This window comes from Ziziphus jujuba, chromosome 12 (assembly GCF_031755915.1).
Source record: "Ziziphus jujuba cultivar Dongzao chromosome 12, ASM3175591v1".
Classification (NCBI taxonomy): domain Eukaryota; kingdom Viridiplantae; phylum Streptophyta; class Magnoliopsida; order Rosales; family Rhamnaceae; genus Ziziphus; species Ziziphus jujuba.
In genome coordinates this window covers 7,128,582-7,148,412 of record NC_083390.1, presented here as the reverse complement: position 1 = coordinate 7,148,412, position 19,831 = coordinate 7,128,582, and the positions used below count along the sequence as shown (strand labels likewise).

At 31.6% G+C, this 19,831-nt stretch overlaps 1 long non-coding RNA gene across 5 annotated transcripts; it reads right to left on the bottom strand.

Annotated features, from left to right (window-relative positions):
* Positions 1 to 10,489: 10,489 nt before the first annotated feature.
* LOC112493360 (uncharacterized) lies at positions 10,490 to 16,709 on the bottom strand. 5 transcript variants are annotated; one of them, XR_009635073.1, is made up of 7 exons: positions 16,608 to 16,709; positions 15,783 to 15,965; positions 15,324 to 15,430; positions 11,196 to 11,272; positions 11,040 to 11,105; positions 10,810 to 10,941; positions 10,490 to 10,729 (listed from the first exon to the last, which is right to left on the bottom strand). It is a non-coding gene; the product is annotated as an uncharacterized LOC112493360 (long non-coding RNA). The 5 variants fall into 5 exon arrangements; XR_009635074.1 differs by having other exon boundaries at positions 10,490 to 10,722; XR_009635072.1 differs by having other exon boundaries at positions 10,490 to 10,941.
* Between the last annotated feature and the right edge of the window lie 3,122 nt (positions 16,710 to 19,831).

Sequence of the window (19,831 nt, the reverse complement as noted above, 5' to 3'; positions counted from 1 at the left end):
TGGATCTTAACTGGGTTTAAAAAACGGCTCCTTTGATCCGTTTGGAGCTTGAAGACCGCTCAAACAACAAGTCATTTTGGGTGCTTGGAAAAACGAAAACCCGCGCCCTTCTTTGATCAGAACCTTAATCTAGTGCCTTTGACCACTAGACCAAGTTATGTTTTGTGTATGTTTTTTATGATTTAGATTTTATTTATTTATACCTATATGGGCATTTTATTGAAGAAATTTTATTTCAACTTCAATAAATTATTTAAATAATTGTTTTATTAATATTACTGTGTTTAAATTTTTTATGTTTTGTTAATTGTATGTGCATAATTTGGTATTCATATGCATACAACATTAAGTTGGGTAATTTATACATATTAAAACAAAATTTTTAAAGGATCTGCTTATTGTATGTAGATATTATTTATTTATTTTTGTGTGTATAAAATTTGTTGTTGGTATATATGCAAAATTAAATTAAGTAATATTTATGCATATATATATATATATATATTGAATTTATTTGCATTACTTATGTTTTTTATGCAAATATTTAGCTCATTATTGTGAGTTGGTTAATGGAGGTGATTCATATGATTTTAATTAATTAGGATTATATATTAAGTTCTAGGATCACATTATAACACTAGTTGTAGTTAATCATACATGATATAATAAAATCTACCACATGAATTTTGTTATATTTGTATGATTAATTAGGATAAAATATCAAATTATACTTCTTAATCTACCCATAGGAATTAAGAAAATGAGCACAATTTGATAGTTTTGTCACGAGGCAATTATAAAAAGAATCTAATTGAATAGGACTTTAGCCCACAGGCAAGTTTTATGTCACTATATATTAATTTAAAGCATGATTTACATTGGTAAAACATGAAATTGTTTTTTGTAGTCTAAAAGCTATGAGTAATGAGCATGTATATTTTAAATTGTTGTAGTTATTCAACATGTTAATTTCTCTGATATGAAATGCGATGTTCCTGAACTTAAAGTGATATAAGGTTTGGAAGGAGAGGATTCTCCTTCATTTAGGGTGGATGCAGAAGAACCTAAGATTATTGAAACCAGCACTCCAAACCAAGTTGATCTTTATGAAAGATGGGAGTGATCTAATCACCTTTCAGTCATATTCATAAAGACCAAAATATCTATTGTGATTAGGGGTTCTGTCGAGCAATACAACAATGTTTGAGAATTCCAGAAGGCAATTGATGATCAATTTGTGACTTCAGATAAGGCATTAGCAAGCACCCTAATTATGCAGTTCTCATCCCTAAAGCTCACCAAGATTATAGGTGTGCGTGATCATATCATGCACATGAAGGATATAGTGGCTCAACTGAAAGCGTTGGAAGTTGAGATGTTAGAAACTTTCCTGGTTCACTATATTCTGTGCATTCTACCCCAATAGTATGGTCCCTTTAAGATCTCTTATAATACACATAAAGACAAATGGTCAGTTAATGAGTTGATGAACATGTGTGTACAAAAGGAAGGAAGGTTAGCAATGGAATAGGGTGAGAAAGTGAATTTGATAGATCCAAAAAAGAAAAAGGATCAAGCCAAACATAAGGGAAAAAGCAAGATTCCTCCCCAATCAGACATCAAGAAGGAGTTAAACTGTTTCTTTTGCAAGAAGAAGGGGAATATAAAGAAAAATTGCTCTAAGCTCAAGAACTGGCCTGACAAGAAAGGTACTCAACTTTCACTTGTTTGTTATGAATCCAATATTATAGATGTTAATCATAACACTTGGTGGATTGACTTTGGTTCTTCAATCCATGTGACCAATTCCTTGTAGGGATTACACGACCTGTGGAAGCCAATGGGAAGTGAGCAAAGCATCTACTCTGGAAATAAGATGCCTTATATATAGAGGCTGTTGGAACGTGAAAGCTAGTTTTAAATAGTTGTTTTATTTTTTTTTAGAAAGAACTTTTTATATTCTTGGTTTTTCTAGAAATTTGATTTCAGTTTCCAGACTTGTATCAGTTGGATATTTGTTTAATTTTTCAGATTCTAGTTTTAGTTTGTCTAAGAAATCTGAAATTGTTGGTTATGGTACTTTGTCTGATGATCTTTTTCATTTTAATTTACAAAATGATTACAACTATGCTACTAGGCACGTTCATGGAAATGTTGGTATTAAATGATGTGATGTGAATGAGAAATCCTCTATGTTGTGGCATCGAATATTGGGAAATATCTCCATTAATACAATTAAAGGGTTGGTGAATGATGAGGTATTTCATACTTTAGATTTTATTGAATTTGAGACTTGTATAAGCTGCATTAAAGGCAAGCAGACTAACAAGCCAAAGAAGGGTGCCAAGAGGAGTTCTGAATTGTTGGAAATCATTCATACAAATATTTGTAGTCTAGAAATGGATGCAATGAAGCACTAGATGCTTTTAAGGTGTTTAAAGCTAAAGTAAAGAAACAATGCAGAAAGCAAACAAAAACCGTGAGATCATATAGAGCTGGAGAATACTATGGTAGAGACACTGCGAATGGACAAGCATCTGGTCTTTTTGCGAAGTTTCTTCAAGAACATGGGATAATGGCTCAATACACTATGCATGGTTCTCTGGACTAAAATGATGTTGTGGAAAGAAGAGATCGAACTTTATTGGATATAGTGAGATATATGCGAAGTAACATGAAACTCCCTGAATTCTTATATATTGAAGCTCTAAAGACGGCTGTGTATATATTAAATTGAGTTCCAACTAAGGCTGTCTAGAGGACACCATTTGAGTTATTTAAAGGTTGGAAACCAAGTTCACGACCTGTACGCGTTTGGGGATGTCCGTCTAAGGTGAGAGTCTATAATCTGCAAGAAAAGAAGTTGGACCCAAGGACCATAAATGGGTATTTCGTTGGATATGCTGAATGGTCTAAGGGATGCAGATTTTATTGTCTATCTCGTAGCACTAGATTTGTGGAATCAAGAAATACAAAATTTCTTGAAAATGACTTGATCAATGGAAGTGATCACTTTCGGGATATAGTTAACAACGGTTGGAAGTTTGATGCTTGATACCATCAGCAAAAGTATAGTAAATAACCATTATAAAAATCATGTAATCAACTAAAATAGGATACATATCTCTAAAAAATACTCATGAAAGTAACTATAGAAAAGTTTTATCTAACTCATCGATAAAGTCTTCACATGATCATAATCCTTATAATTAATTAAAATCTCATAATAAACTTATAGATTCTTAAAATCTTAATAAACCATAAAATAGAAATTTATTAACATATTTATAAATTCTAGTTATAAATTTTATAAGTATTTTTATTATGAGTAAAAGTATTCAAAGGTAATAGTATTTGATGGATTTTGTTATATTGTAGTGATTACATATTCTACTTTTTGTTAAAAAATTTTGTCTATGCATTTTTTAGATGTTGAATAATGATGCTTCACATTATACAGCAACTCAATTTAATGTGCTTTTTATTTCTTTGTTCTATCTCTTTTTTTTTTTTTGTTTAATGTAGTAGATATAGATTGAAGAAAAGCCGCTGCATTCTTCTTGCTTCCAAATAATTTAGAATTAGAATCTTTTTGTATATGTTTTATGCTGATTTTGCTTGTGTACATGTATGTATCTTATCGAAAGGCGAAATGATAGAGGTGTTAGAAATCGAATAACAAAAAGTACACAATTGTGTACGTCTTTTCTAATTAGTTTGTTAGACAATGATGTTAATTGTATTAGTCAAGTTGGGATGGATAGGAGAACATTTGGTATTTTGTGTTAATTATTATGCCAGGATGAATATGTTACAAGAGATGATACTGTTATATTGGAAGAGAAAGTGTGTATATTCCTGCACATAATTGCTCATCATGCAAAGAACTATATAATTATCACTAGATTCTATAGATCAGGGGAGACGATAAGTAGATACTTCAATTCAATGTTGAATGAAGTGCTACACTCACATCATTTTATTAAGACATCCAGAACTTGTCTCAGATAATTGTTCGGATGATAAATAAAAAGTATTTAAGGTACGTTTGTGGAATGGCTTGGTTACGAATATTATAGTTAAATTATTTGTAACATTATCTGATGCTAGTAACTTCATTTGTGATATATAATTGTGATACGAACCTAAAATGATCTGCGCCTAAACCCGTATTATATTAGCTCAGATCTAATTGTATTTAAGTTCTAATGGTCACGTTAACACCTAACCAACCTGTGATTAGAAATCTTGATATAATGAAGACGCCACAATAGGTGATGGATATCCTATTGATAAGTCAAACTAAACACTCATTCTCTAATGGTGTTTTAGATGTTCAAAGAGAACAAAGAGAATTCAATCTCACAAATAATTTTCTGTATGAATAATGTATTGAATATTATTGATAAAATAAGCCCTTAAATAGGCTAAAAGTTACAAAAAAAAACTCTAATTATCTAGGTAAAACCGGCCACCAAATAATAGGAAACCTAGCCGAAATTTACCTCATTTCCTAATCTAATTTGGATTAATTAATTCCTTTATTTTGAATAAAGAATTAATTAATTTACAATGAAAATAATAAAATAATAACTTTCCTAAGTTGATTTTTCCAGCAAATAAATAAATAGAAACCAAATAAAAGATTAATTTCCTAAAATAAAGAGTCAAAATCAAATTAGGAAACTAGTTGACTAGTTTGACTACTAAGGTATCTTTGACCAATCTCCAGCTTGTTTGGGCTCCAAATCAGCTTTCATATGCCATTTAGGATTCCAAATATGATTAATAATGATTCCCACATATAGCCCCTTGATTGGAATAAGTCAAATAAGAAGAAAAGTCAAAGTCAGCGGCTGAACAGCACATTTTCGCAAATTGAGATGTTGTCCATACAAGTCCTTTTCAGATGCTTTTGATTCTACCTTGGCTGTATTCCATGTCCTCTTAATGATATTCATTGAGTTCATGAAGTGTTGGAACCATTCCTTATTGTCCGGAGTCCAAAATTGCACGAAAATAGCTACCCATGTCCGTATCAGCTTCCACCACTCAGATGCTTAGAATAGGCTTCGTATCTCTTGGTATGGACAAGCTCTTTTAATAATTAACTACTCTCTATATAAATGCTCCCAAGTTGTCCTTAAACCTCTTAGCTTCAGCTCTAGTGATCAGCCCAGTCTTCATCTGTATTTGTTCGGGCAGATTTGCATCATTCCCCTCCTTTTGAAAGGGATTTTCCCTCAAATCAAAATATTACCTGCAGTAAAAGGAGATAAGTTAGCAAAATTAAATGTAGCACTAACATCATACTCACCCGGTAAGTCAAGATTGTAAGCATTTTCATTTATCCGCTCCAAAACTTGAAAAAGTCCATCTCCACAGTGTATAAGCTTCAACTTTCTTTATTCGGAAAATCTCTCCTTCCTTAAGTGCAACCAAACACAATCTCCTGGGTCAAACACTATCACAAAAAATCCTACAAATACCAATTTATCTTTACAAAAATCACACTTCTTAAAGGTAGCAAATAATCTCTCCCAAATTTTCAAACTTCCACTAAGTAAAGGTCTCAACAATGGACATAAAGTTCTATACAACAAAAGCATCTTTAAATAAACATCTTTATAAATCATAACCAGCAATGGTTTCTTAGTTGAAATTGCTTTAATAACATCCCAAAAACTCAAATAAATTTTTTTATTTTTCCTCTCTTTTATTTCTTTTCCTTTCTCGTTCATACATTCATTGGTTGTAACATCACTCTCGGCTTTATTAAAATTTTTCCACTCAACCTGGGTTTTAGAGGACTTACCTTGGACAGTAAGCTCACATTTTCCCTCTTAAATGGATGGTAAAACTGTTGGTGCCATACTAGCTTTCTCTTTGAGCCTCTTGGCTTCCCTCCTTTGTTACATTTGTAATTGGTTTCTAAAAGCTTCCTTCGGGGTCAATGGCTCCAGCTTAACCTTCTTGCCTTTAAACTTAAAAACAATGGAATTCTCTCTCCCATAATTTATGGCATCCTTTCAAATTGCTATGGTCTGTCTAATAAAATATGACCAGCATGCATAGGCACAACATCACACAACACAACATCCACATATTTATCTATGCTGAATTTTACTTTGGCTTGTTTATTTACTTTCATCTCTCCACTATCATTAAGCCATCGTAATCTACATGGTTCTAGATGTTTAATAGTTTTTAAGCCTAATTTATCAACTATCATGCTACTAATTACATTTGCACAACTTCCACTATCAATAATCATATTACAAATCTTACCATGGATTCACATTGGGTGTGGAAGATGTTTTCTCTTTGAACTTGATCCTTATCCTTATATAAAGTGAGCACTTTCCTAGAAACCAAGTTTAATTCCGTAGTGGATGCATGTAGTGTCTTGGCTTCATCTTCAAGTTCTTCCTCTCCTTGTTCAGTTTCAAACTCACTTTCTTCACTTTCCAATTCTAGCTCACCATTACCCTTTAATGCCATGATTCTTCTATTCGGGCATTGGCTAGCAATGTGTCCTCATCCCCCGCTCTTAAAATAAATAATTTCTCTAGATCTTGAAGGTTTAGGATTAGATTTTACCTTATTCTTTGGTTCTTGGACAGATTCGACTTTTGCATCCTTCCTTGGCTTATTGGAGCTCTCTTCACCTAGCTTTGGTTTTTTTCTTGCTTTAAAGGTGGGATTGCTTCTCCAAGCACTTGGATTTGATCTTCCGCTATTGGAAACACCCCTAAACCATGAGCCTACACCCCTCCTCTTGAATTGATGCTCTAATTTAATAGCCACATGCAAAATCTCCTCCAATTCCACATATTGTTCCAATTCTAGTTTATTGGCTATATCACGATTCAAACCACCAAGGAACCTTGCCATGGTTACTTCTCTATCTTCATTCATGCTCAATATCATCATGAGCATCTCAATCCCCTTGTACTAATCTTCCACAGACGTACTTCCTTGAGATAAAGATTGAAGTCTTTGATGCAACAACCTATGATAGTCTGATGGTACAAATCGCTTCCTCATGGCTCCTTTCATTTGTCGCCATGTAGTAATCAATTCCTCTTCTACTCTCCTTTGGGTATTTTGCTCATTAGTCCACCATTGGAGTGCATAATGTCCAAACTCCATTGCTGTCAATTTAACTTTCTTAACCTCCGAATAGTTGTGACAATCAAAGATCATCTTTATACGCTCCTCCCATTCCAAGTAAGCCTCTAAGTCACTTTTCCGCATGAAAGGTGTTATGTTTAGCTTGATATTCCCAAGATCATCATTTTCATTCCTTGCTAGTCTCCCACAGATTATCCTTCCTTGAGGTTCAAAAATTTCATCATATCCCTCATCCAAGTCATCTCCAAAATTACCTTTCTCAAATTCCTCTCTAAGTGGCCCTCAGCCTCCATGACCATTAAACCTTGTATTCGGCCCTCCTTGTGGTGTTTCTAATATGTCCATCATTTGATTTATATGGTCAAATTGAGTATTCATCCGCTGTAATTGCTCCAAGACAACCCCCTATCCGTTTGCTAACCATTCCCTGTAGCTCGAGAATCGCCTTTAAATCCTACGGACTCCTCTTCATTAATTCTCAAAGGTGGATCTCCTCTTCTCACCCTTGAATTTTCCATGTTAGTATGAATATCACAAAAGTAAAATAGGACCTCACCAAATTCACTCCCTTACATGTTTCACCCAATTAAGGTCTCGACACTCATGTTTGCACACTAGTTTCGGCTTTTACCCTTTTTTAAGCTCACACTCTCTTGCCTTTTTCCACTCAAAGAATTATCTCAAAGTTCTAATTAAAACACCCACAAAAAAGCAATTAGATAAAAAGTATGTTTTAATTAAATTTATCAACAAAACAGTAGCAAAAAAGTAAACAATACTAAGTGAATTTTTAAACACCTAATTATTGACTTTGCTAAGCAAAAACAAGACAATTTAACAAAGCAAACTTAAAAAACAGTAAGAACTGGACCAGATGGTAAGAAATTAAAAACTCAAAAGTCAAATTCTAAAAAAAAAAAAAAAATCAACACGAACAAGAAACAATTTGGACAAAAATAAGGAATAGTTGTTGGTTGTTGTCCTTTGTAATTCAAGTGTTTGTATCAAATTCTGTAACTAATTTTAATCCAATATTTTTAGCACCCAAAATTCAAATATCCAGAAGCAAAAAATAAATCTCCAGCAACTCCAAATATTGAATAAATAGTTAACAATTCAACAGTTCAAAGAAATTTCCAGCAATCACCAAATTCAGCAAACCGATTTTTTTTTTTATTCGGCTTTTCTTCTTTTCTTTTTTATTTTTTTCACTCACAGAATGTAAAAAAACTCCAGTAACAAAGATCAACACCAAAAATAGCAATTCCAACACCAAAAATCCACCAAACCCATGACCTCCAATAACAAAATATGCAATTTTTTTTTTTTTTGTAAATCTATATATGTTGCCGCAAACACACTTCTTTTTTTTTCTTTTCTTTTTTTAAATATGAATGCAAATATTAAGATCAAAACAGCAAATAAAAATCAACAATAAACTAAATTACTAAGAACAATAATGAAAAACAACCAACAAACTAGGAAACAAAGAAATATGGTAAAACTAGGAAAACCTAATTTAACTAGGAATGAGTTTTTTTTTTTTTTTTAAATAAAATATGCAGAACATGTACAATGATAGAAGAAACCTTAACCTAATGCTAAAATTGAATATTAACACAAAAACAAATAAAAAAAATAAAGATAGATCAAACCTGAACAAAATTTGTCTCTGATACCAAATGATACAAACCTAAGACAACTTTCGCCTAAACCCGAATTATATTAGGCCGGATCTAATTATGTTCAAGTTCTAATAATCACTTTAACCCCTAACCAACTTGTAATTAGAAACCTTGATATAATAAAAATACCACAATACGTGATGGATTTCCTATTAATAAGTCAAACTAAAACACTCATTCTCTAATGGTATTTTAGGTGTTCAAAGAGAACAAAGAGAATCCAATCTCACAAATAATTTTCTGTATGAATAATATACTGAATAGTATTGATAAAACAAGCCCTTAAATATGCTAAAAGTTACAAAATAAAACCCTAATTATCTAGGTAAAACTGGCCACTAAATAATAGGAAACCTAGCTTGGCCGAAATTCACTTCCTTTCCTAATCTAATTTGGATTAATTAATTTTTTTATTTTTAATAAGGAATTAATTAATTTACAATGAAAATAATAAAATAATAACTTTCTTAAGTTGATTTTTCCAGCAAATAAATAAATAGAAACCAAATAAAAGACTAATTTCCTAAAATGAAAAGTCAAAATCAAATTAAGAAACTAGTTGACTAGTTTGACTACTAAGGTAATTTTTACCAATCTTCAGCTTGTTTGGGCTCCAAATTAGCTTTCATATGCCATTTAGGATGCCAAATATGATTAATAATGATTTCCACATATAGCCCATTGATTGGAATAAGTCAAACAAGAAGAAAAGTCAAAGTCAGCGGCTGAGCAGCACATTTTCGGCCAAATTGAGATGCTATCCATACAAATCCTTTTTAGATACTTTTGATTCTGACTTGGTTGGATTCCATGTCCTCTTAATGATATTAATTGAGTTCATGAAGTGTTGGAGCCATTCTTTACTGCTCGGAGTCCAAAGTTGCACAAAAATAGCTACCCGAATCCATATCGGCTTCTACAACTCGGATGCTTAGAATATGCTTGTATCTTTAGGTATAGACAAGCTCTTTTTAGAATTAACTACTCCCTATATAAATGCTCTCAAGTTGTCTTTAAACCTTTTGGCTTGAGCTCTAGTGATCAGCTCAATCTTCCACTACTAAAAAAAAGCCTTTCAGCAACAATTGGTTTTGGTTGCAAAAAATCATATATTGGTCGTTAAAAGTTTTTAGCAATCAGAAAAACAGTCATTATGTGGTCACCTAAACATTGTAATAAATTGTTTTTAGTTACCAAAAGTGTTTGATCGTTGAAACTGAAAAATTTTAACGAACAGATTTTGTTGTTTTGATAACCAAATTTTTCTCTCTAAATACTCTAAAAAAGTAACATTTTAACTAAATTTAGTAACATAAAACTATATAAGTGATCAATTTCACAATTAAAAGTGACCAATATTATAATCACTAAAAACAACATCTAGAGACCAAATTGTTTGGTTGGTGAAAATACTTATAGCAACCAACACAATAGTCACTTTTGGTCTTTCACGTAATCATCGAAAATTGGTCACCAATGCTCTGTATTCAGCAACCAAACTCTAGTCTCTAAATGCTTTATGTAGAGCAACCAATATGTATGGATTTTTAGTAACCAATTTGTTCACTAAAATGCAATTATTTTAGTTATTTTCTAAATTAATTAACAGTAAAGATGCAAAAATATACAATATATAAAGCAAATTAGCAAATTCTTATAACACAAGGCTTTAAATATTTATAAAACAATAATTGTTTTTACATGCATATAATTGTCATTAGTACATACTTAAAACAATCATTTTGTGTAACATAGGCAATAAATTCATCTATAAACAATTACTAGTAATAGTATTGATCGCGATGGTGGGCAGTGGTGGAGACAAATCTTGCGTTGAGCTCTTCATTGCATTAATTTTAAACATTTGCTCAATTGATTAAACTTGACCTTTCTCCTTAAATTCCTGAAATCTAAAGAAGTTTAAATAACAACCAAAATCAAATGAAAAAGCATATTAGACACTGCAGCAAACACATACAGACATACTGACCTGTTGCCTACGCTTCGTAGGAAGCTAAAAAAAAAAAACAGCTTTTTTAAGTCTGTGAATCATCAATGTTGCTTTCATCAAATTATGCAATTCTTCATGGTTACTTGCACCTTGATAGATTCCAAATACTTCCTGAAAGATCAATAGCAGCGAAAAAATTTATAATTAAAGGAATAGTTTTAAATTAAATGCTTCAGAATACCTTTAACCAAAATCATATTGTCACTTACACCCTTGCAATATCGATTACAACATTCATGTACACTTCTAAATACATCAAGATACAAGGCTTCCAACTGCAAAAGTTTGCACAAACTCATAAAGAATTATTAAAATACCAACCACCATTGACATCATATATATCCTAAATAAGCCACCAGAAATACCTGCTTGAATAATTCAATTGGCCAAGACAAAGCAGGAGTTCCACTAAGTAATATTGCATATTGAGCTTTCTAAAAGTCTAATATTGGGGAGATAGAGATGTCAAGAGAGAGGATCAAAATATGCAGCTGTCCCACTAAAATTTTATTCTATTGCATTGTGGACCAAAATTGACCATTCAAAGTGAACAAACAAAATATGAAATGCAATGATTGGGTTTACAAGTCAAATTTCTTTTTTCTGGGCTTTTAGTCATATAGTTTTAACCTATTAAAAGGATGAATTTGTGCATCCTTTATTTAACAATACAACAGCAGTGAAAACTGTTGAAATATAAACGTGATTTTTTGGGTTATTATTTTGTGGGCCTTGGTTACTTAGGGTCCAAGTTTTCTTAGAATCCAAGTTTTAGAAACTTCTTTTAGGGTAATTTTATGATATTTTATGTAGGTAGGGTTAAGTATTAGTATAAATATTGTTATGTTTTTTCCTTAGGTGTGCTGTAAGCCACAAAAGCTGAGAATCATTCAATAAACCAGCAGCTGCAGTTTTCTTTCCTTCCTTCGGGTTTTGCTCTCTGTTTTGCTATTCTGTTTTGTTTTGTTTTGTTTTGCTTCTAGTTTTTGTTTCCATTCAACAAAGTGGTATCAGAGCTTGGTTGAATAGTTTCGTGAACAGTAGCAACGTAAACAATAGCATGAACAGCAGAAACGTGAACAGTAGCGACGTGAACAGTAGCGTGAATAGTACCGTGATAAAAAAAAAATGGCCAATAATGGTATGGTCCCTTTCCAAGTTCCAACACTCAACAAGAATAACTATGACAACTGGAGTATCAAGATCAAGGCTCTCCTTGGCGCCCAAGACATATGGGAGATAGTGGAGAAAGGCGTCGAAACAGAGAATGAAGTTAGTTTATCTCAAAATCAAAAAGATAGTTTGAGAAACTCAAGAAAGAGAGACAAGAAAGCTCTCTATCTAATCTATCAAGGATTAGATGATGATACGTTTGAGAAGATCTCGAAAGCCAAGTCGGCTAAAGAAGCATGGGAGAAGCTTTAAATAGATTACAAAGGAGCTGATCCAGTCAAGAAGGTACGACTTCAAACCTTAAGGGCCGAGTTTGAAATGCTGCATATAAAGGAAGGAGAACTCATATCTGATTATTTTTCTAGAGTTTTGATGGTGACAAATAAATTAAAAAGGAATGGTGAAAAATTAGATGATGTTAAGATCATGGAGAAAATTCTTAGATCATTATATTCAAAGTTTGATCATATTGTTGCCATTATCGAAGAAAAAAAAGATTTGGAAGCTATGTCATTAGAGTAGCTCTTGGGTTCGTTGCAAGCTTATGAAGAAAAGAAAAAGAAGAAAGAAGGAATAGTGGAACAGTTGTTCAAGACCCGAATTGATGCAACTAAAAAGGAAACCAGCAATGGTCACAATGATCGAAGCCAACAAGGACAAGGCCGTGTACGAGGATGTGGCCGCTGGCAAGGACCTGGACGGGGCTGGAAGTTTGGTGATGATCATAACAGCAACTTTCAAAGAGGAAGAGGATCAATAAGAGGCCATAGGAGAGGTTTTTCAACACCAAGGTATGATAATAAGTCCCATGTAAAATGTTACAAATGTGGGAAACTCGGTCATTATGCTTCCAAATGTAGAACCCCTGGCTACAATAAAGTTGAAGAGAAGGCCAACTATGTCGAAGAAAGAAGTCAAGAAGATGGTACCTTGTTGTTGGCTTACAAAGATAATGAAAGAAGTGAAGACCATACATGGTACTTGGATACTGGTGCAAGCAATCACATGTGCGGAAGGAGAGGCATGTTTGTGGAGCTTGATGAATCCATAAAAGGCAATGTATCTTTTGGGGATGAATCCAAGGTAGCAGTAAAAGGAAAAGGCAGCATTCTCATTCGGTTAAGGAGCGGAAAGGCACCAGTTCATATCAAATGTATATTATGTGCCGAGTATGAAAAGCAACATTTTGAGTCTTGGACAACTTTTGGAGAAAGGTTATGATATTCATCTAAAAGACAACCATCTTTGTATAAAGGACAATGCAAGCAACTTAATAGCCAAGGTGCCGATGTCAGAAAATAGAATGTTCATGTTCAACATTCAAAATGATGCTGCCAAGTGTCTCAAAGCATGCTACAAAGATGGGTCTTGGCTTTGGCATCTTAGATTTGGGCATTTAAATTTTGGAGGTCTAGAGTTGCCGTCCAAAAGGGAGATGGTGAGAGGATTACCTTGCATTCGTAATCCGGATCAAGTTTGTGAAGGGTGCTTACTTGGAAAGCAATTTAAAAAAAGTTTTCCCAAAGAGACAACTTCAAAAGCTTGAAAGCCGCTGGAACTTATACGGAGTTCTTAAAGGTGAAGTCTGCGTTCTTAAACGGAGTTCTTGAAGAAGAAGTTTACATCGAACAACCACAAGGATATGAAATCAAGGGACAAGAAGACAAAGTCTTAAGGTTGAAGAAAGCATTTTATGGGTTGAAGCAAGCATCAAGAGCTTGGAATGCTAGAATTGACAAGTATCTCCAAGAAAGGAATTTTATCAAGTGTCCATATGAGCATGCACTTTACATTAAAATTAAAAGAGATAATATATTGATTGTGTGCTTGTATGTAGATGACTTAATTTTCAAAGGCAGCAATCCAAGTATGTTTGCCGAGTTTAAGGAGGAGATGAGGAGGGAGTTTGAGATGACCGATATTGGGCTGATGTCTTACTATCTCGGCATTAAAGTAAAGCAAGGAGGTGAAGGCATATTAATTACTCAAGAAGGATATCCTAAGGAGGTACTTAAGAAATTTAAAATGGATGATACAAATCCGGTTGGTACACCAATGGAATGTGGAGTCAAATTATCAAAGCATGAGGAAGGAGAAAAGGTGGATCCAACATTTTTTAAGAGCTTGGTTGGAAGTTTAAGATACTAGACATGTACAAAGCCGAATATTCTCTATGCTGTAGGAGTTATAAGTCGATACATGGAGAATCCAACAACTCACTTGAAGGCAGCAAGAAGGATTCTTCGTTATCTAAAAGGTACAATAAGTTTTGGTTTGTATTATTCAACTTCCGATGATTACAAGCTTGTTGGATATAGTGATAGTGATTGGGGTGGAGATATAGATGATCGTAAAAGCACAAGTGGTTTTGTGTTTTATTTGGGAAATACATCATTTACATGGATGTCAAAGAAGCAGCAAATTGTTACTCTTTCAACATGTGAAGCGGAGTATGTAGCTGTCACCTCTTGTGTTTGTCATGCAATTTGGCTTCAAAACTTGTTAAGGAGGTTGGGCTGTCCACAAGAAAAACCAACCAAGATTTACGTGGATAACAAATCAGCAATAGCCCTTGCCAAGAATCCTATTTTTCATGATCGAAGCAAGCATATTGATACTCGTTATCATTATATTAGAGAATGCGTTATCAAAGGAGATGTACAGCTAGAGTATGTGAAGACTCATGATCAAGTAGCCGATATTTTTACTAAGCCTCTCAAGCATGAAGTCTTTGGTAAATTGAAAAGTCTAATAGGAATTAAGTTCAAGGGGGAGTGTTGAAATATAAACTTGATTTTTTGGGTTATTATTTTGTGGGCCTTGGTTACTTAGGGTCCAAGTTTTCTTAGAGTCCAAGTTTTAGAAACTTCTTTTAGGTTAATTTTATGATGTTTTATGTAGGTAGGGTTAAGTATTAATATAAATATTGTTATGTTTTTTCCTTGGGTATGCTGTAAGCCACAAAAGCTGAGAATCATTCAATAAACCAGCAGCTGCAGTTTTCTTTCCTTCCTTCGGGTTTTGCTCTCTGTTTTGCTGTTCTGTTTTGTTTTGTTTTGCTTCTGGTTTTTGTTTCCATTCAACAAAAACAAATCTAGTATTCATGTGTAAGATGAGATTCTTATTAAATGAAACAACAACAAAAAATTCTGTTTTAAAGCGTAACATTGAAAATCATCAAAGAAATCTACATTTTCATAATCTTCTCATTGAAAAGCTTCGGCAAAATTTATCAACCACTTTTATGAAAAAAATAGATGTGCAACTTGAGAAATGAACTAAGTAAGGCTAAATAAAAGAATTATAGAGTAAGGGATTACCAAACTTTCTATCCCACTGCCAAGACCTTCAGCTAGTCCAGAGAGCAAATCAAGTGAATAGACAGTAAATTTTTGTCATACTGGAGTCCAGCAGAAGCAGGATCTACCTGCAATAGAAGCTCAAAACAACACCTTAAAGATACCAGCAAACAGACACCAGTAAATGATATATATATATATATATATACTCCTAATAGTTCAAGCACCTCAATAAGTATCATATGGAAAGCTACTATCCTGTAATTCATTTGTTCAACAGTGATAATAAATATGCAATTAGAAGGATTTAGAAAAATTAAGTCTTAAATAAATATGCATACATAGACCTATCTTCTTTTTAAAAAGGAAACATTTTAAGTCAACACCAAACGAAGCCATCCCTACCTATAAAGTAAGATTTAGTGCAATTCTAAGTACAATATAAATGATTTAAACAGAAAAGAATTTTCACATCTTTACCATAGACAAGTGGTTTTTCTTCATCTAGGCTTCTATCAGCCTCTTTAACTCCTCAAGAGGATTGTAAACCGTCCCAGCTGAAGAAGCAGCAGCAGTTGTAGCTACAGAAGTTTCAGAATTTGCCGCAGCAAATAGTGTTCTGCCGAAGTACCTTGGTATATACATGGTTTCACGATCAAATTTCTGCATTGAAAATGCAATCCAATCAGAGTAACCAGAAAAAAAAAATGGAGCTGTGAAAAATAAAAATAATAATTTGATAAGAGAATGAGATTGAGAACATAAAACAATCAAGAGTTAATAAAAAAAGCTGACAACTTTTCTTGATCCTACAACATAAATTAAGTTCAACCGTCTCTTTTTTTTTTTTTTTTTTCTTTGATCAGACACTATATTTCAAACTATTGCTCAATCTTCATCTTTAACAAGAACCAACCCGTAAACTAATATAACCCATACTTTAAATCCCTGCATAACACTTGAATCCAAGACAGCACAACCATAACCCACAAGTTGAAATAAAAATTTCACATAAACCCATATCCTAGATCCTTGCATTCTCATCGAACAACCACTAAAACTACAAGAAATGTAAATAAATAAATAACTGCCAAAAAGAAATCACAAATGTTTAAGAATAATCAGTCATAGCCCTCTCTGAATCTAAAGGGATCTCTCTTCTCTCACATTTTGTTCTAACTAAGAAAAAAAAAAATTGGGTATTGGCTAACGGTTAGAAGAAAGAAGAAGAAGAAGAAAAACGCAGAGAGCAGAGAAGGGAAAGTGCAGCAAAGTTGTAGAGAAAGAATTTGAAGAATTTGAAACCTGATTTTAGCTTTTGAGGCGGTGACATCCTGGATCAGAGAGGTTGGGTGAATGTCGTATGGTCGTGTGGATCGAAGAGAATGGGTGGGTTTAGGTGACCAATATAATGCATTTATATTTATTTTCATTTTTAATTACTTAGACTATTAATAATCAAACTATTGGTCAGTGATGATGAATTTCAGTGATTAATACATATTTGGTCACTAAAAATTTTATTCCCGCTAAAAAAAAAAAAGTGGTAAAAATTTCCTGCTCTCACGTGGAGTAACCAAAATTTAATTGGTCATTAAAAACTAAGATTTAGTGACCAATCCTTGGTTGCTGAAAATATTACCTTACTATTTTTCCAATATGAGATACCAAAATTTTTAACGACCATCTATTATCACTAATGTTCACATTTAACAACCAAAAAATTTTGGTTGCAAAAGATTTGGTCACTAATTTCCATTTTTTTTTTTTTTTTGTAGTGTTCATCCGTATTGGATCGGCACCCTAGCAAATTATCAGTTGTGCTGGTTCAGGCAGATTTGTATCAAATTATTTGGGAGCATTAGATGGAACTTATATTAAAGTGAATGTACCTTAAATCGATAAGCCAAAATATCGAACAAGGAAGTGTGAGATAGCCACAAATGCGATTGAATCCATTAAACGTAGAGGTTTTTAAGATTATTAGAATGGATGCGGAGAAGATTGAATTTGCTAGTGGATTTTTAGATAACTAAATTAGTATTGTTATGGATTATATATTTATGTCTATGTATGAGGGGATAACGATTATGAACAATTGGATTTGAAACTTATGGACATATATTGTATGGTAGTGGATGTTTGTTTCTAATTATGCATGTAATGATAATTTTATGATTATGTGTTATGTTTTAGAATATTAACATGTACTTGATTGATTTAGTTAATTGTTATTTTGTTTAATTATATTACTATATTATATTATCATTTATTATTATATGCAAGAATATTGAATGGCAAAGATTAGAGTTTATATTATGTTTAAAGATAGACAACTAGAACAAATGATGAAGAACGACCACCGCACATACATGTGCTAACTTGAGCAACGAGTGGTATAATTGTTTTATATTAGGTTATTTATTTAGATTACTATCAGTGGATATATTTATTTATTTGTTATATAAATAGATTATTCTTGTAAAATCCAATATATACATATATATGCAAACAAACACGTGAAATCTGTATATATATATATATATATATATATGTATGAAGTGGAGATGGATATTCTTATATTATCAACAAATTTTTAATTTAATATAATGTTAATTTTTTTTATTTTTAGTTAATTGTTATTTATGATTTACCATATTATAATTTTATTTTAATTAGTTTTGAAAACCATATATTAACATAATTTATGAGTGTAAAAAAAAATTATAGTTGTCTTATAAATATTGTTCAATTATTTTTATTTATAATTAATTGTTATTTATGAAATACTATATTATAATTTAATTTTAGTTTATTTTAGAAATTATATATTAATATAATTTATAGGTGTAAAAAAATTTAAATTTTATATGTAAATATAAATATATAAATTTACAATTTTAATTAAATATAACATTTTTATTGTAAATATAAATATAATTTTTTTAATTTTTCACTTTTAAAAAAATTTAAAAATTTAAAAATAGTCAAATCTAATCAAATATTATACTAAACACAACATTTGATCTAAAACTATACCAAATATAAAATTGTACTATTCTATTCTATCCTCTTTGGACCTATTTTGTTCTAGCCGAACATACCCTACATACAAAATTCTACCTTGAATGAATTGATATTATCTTTTGCACATCGATACCTACAAAATCTTGAATTTGGAATACCATGCCGGGGAGTCGTTTTAAATAATAATAAAATAAGAATATTTATATTATTAAAAAATCTTTTTAAATAATTAAATAGATTATGTAGATTTTAAAAAGCCATCGTTCTAGAATGTGCTGTGGGATTTATTTATCTTGCAGAGAAAATCATACGAAAAAGGCACAGCCAGGGAGTCGGCCGGTATTATTTCAAAGGGAAAGAAAAAAAAAAAAAAAAAAAAAAAAAAAAAAGAAGAGAGGTCGGCCACTAAGTACCAAATATATATAATAAATGAACTAGGCTCGCTTTTAATTTGCGCCGTGTCAAACTCAAACTAGCAAAGAAACCAACAAAATGTTACGTCACAAGCCTATATTTTCCAATTCGGTTCAGTGTTACTATGAGACATCCCAAACATATCTTTCAGGATTGGTCAATTTTTTTGTTAAAAAAAAGAAAAATAGTATTTTTATCTCTTCAATTTTGTTAGGTTTTTTTATTAATTCTAACCATTAAAGATTAAAATTATATTGTTATAATATTATTTAATTATTAAATAAAATTTTTTAATTCCTTTTTAATTTTTTTTGAATAATTCATCTAATTTACAAACTATTTAAAATTTTCCTTTACAAACTATTTAAAATTTTTCTTTTCATAATTCAAACTTGTGCTTTCATAGGTACAAATAGAAATGCTCTACTACTAAGACTACCTGCTTCGTCAACCTTTTTAATTTTTAATTAAGAAAAATTGATAAATAAATCTGTTTTGATATAATATATATATATATATATATCAAAAAAGAAATTAAATGGCGATTTTTTAAAAGTACAAAGTGAAATAACAAAAACTAAAATATAGAAATGATATTCGTCCAACAGAAAAACAAAACAAAAAACAAATTTTGCAATCAACCGAATTAATCAACTGTGTTGTGTATTTTGACTCAGGAAACTCGGTGGGTCAATCAGTGAAGTTGTTTCTTCGTCATGGCCAAAAATTAAATAATTTTTGTTTCTTATTCCCTACCTTTCCAGGGTTCCAGTCAAAACATTTACTAGGTAAAAATTCATCTACGTTCCAATGTTTGAAAAATAATTACTCACCTCTTGAGGGTTGGATGATTATTATTTACTATTTTTGGAGCTGATTTTTGATAAAATTGATTAATGGAATGTTTATTTTACCTTTATGTGTCAAATAAATAGTACATTATTATTGTATCATTTATTTCACAATAATCTACATTTAAAAATATTGTTTACCATAAATTTCATTTATATAATCATCTATAATAATTTTCCCCCTTTAAAAAAAAAAAAACCATACAATAATGTTTTGATATTTATTTTGAAGTTAAA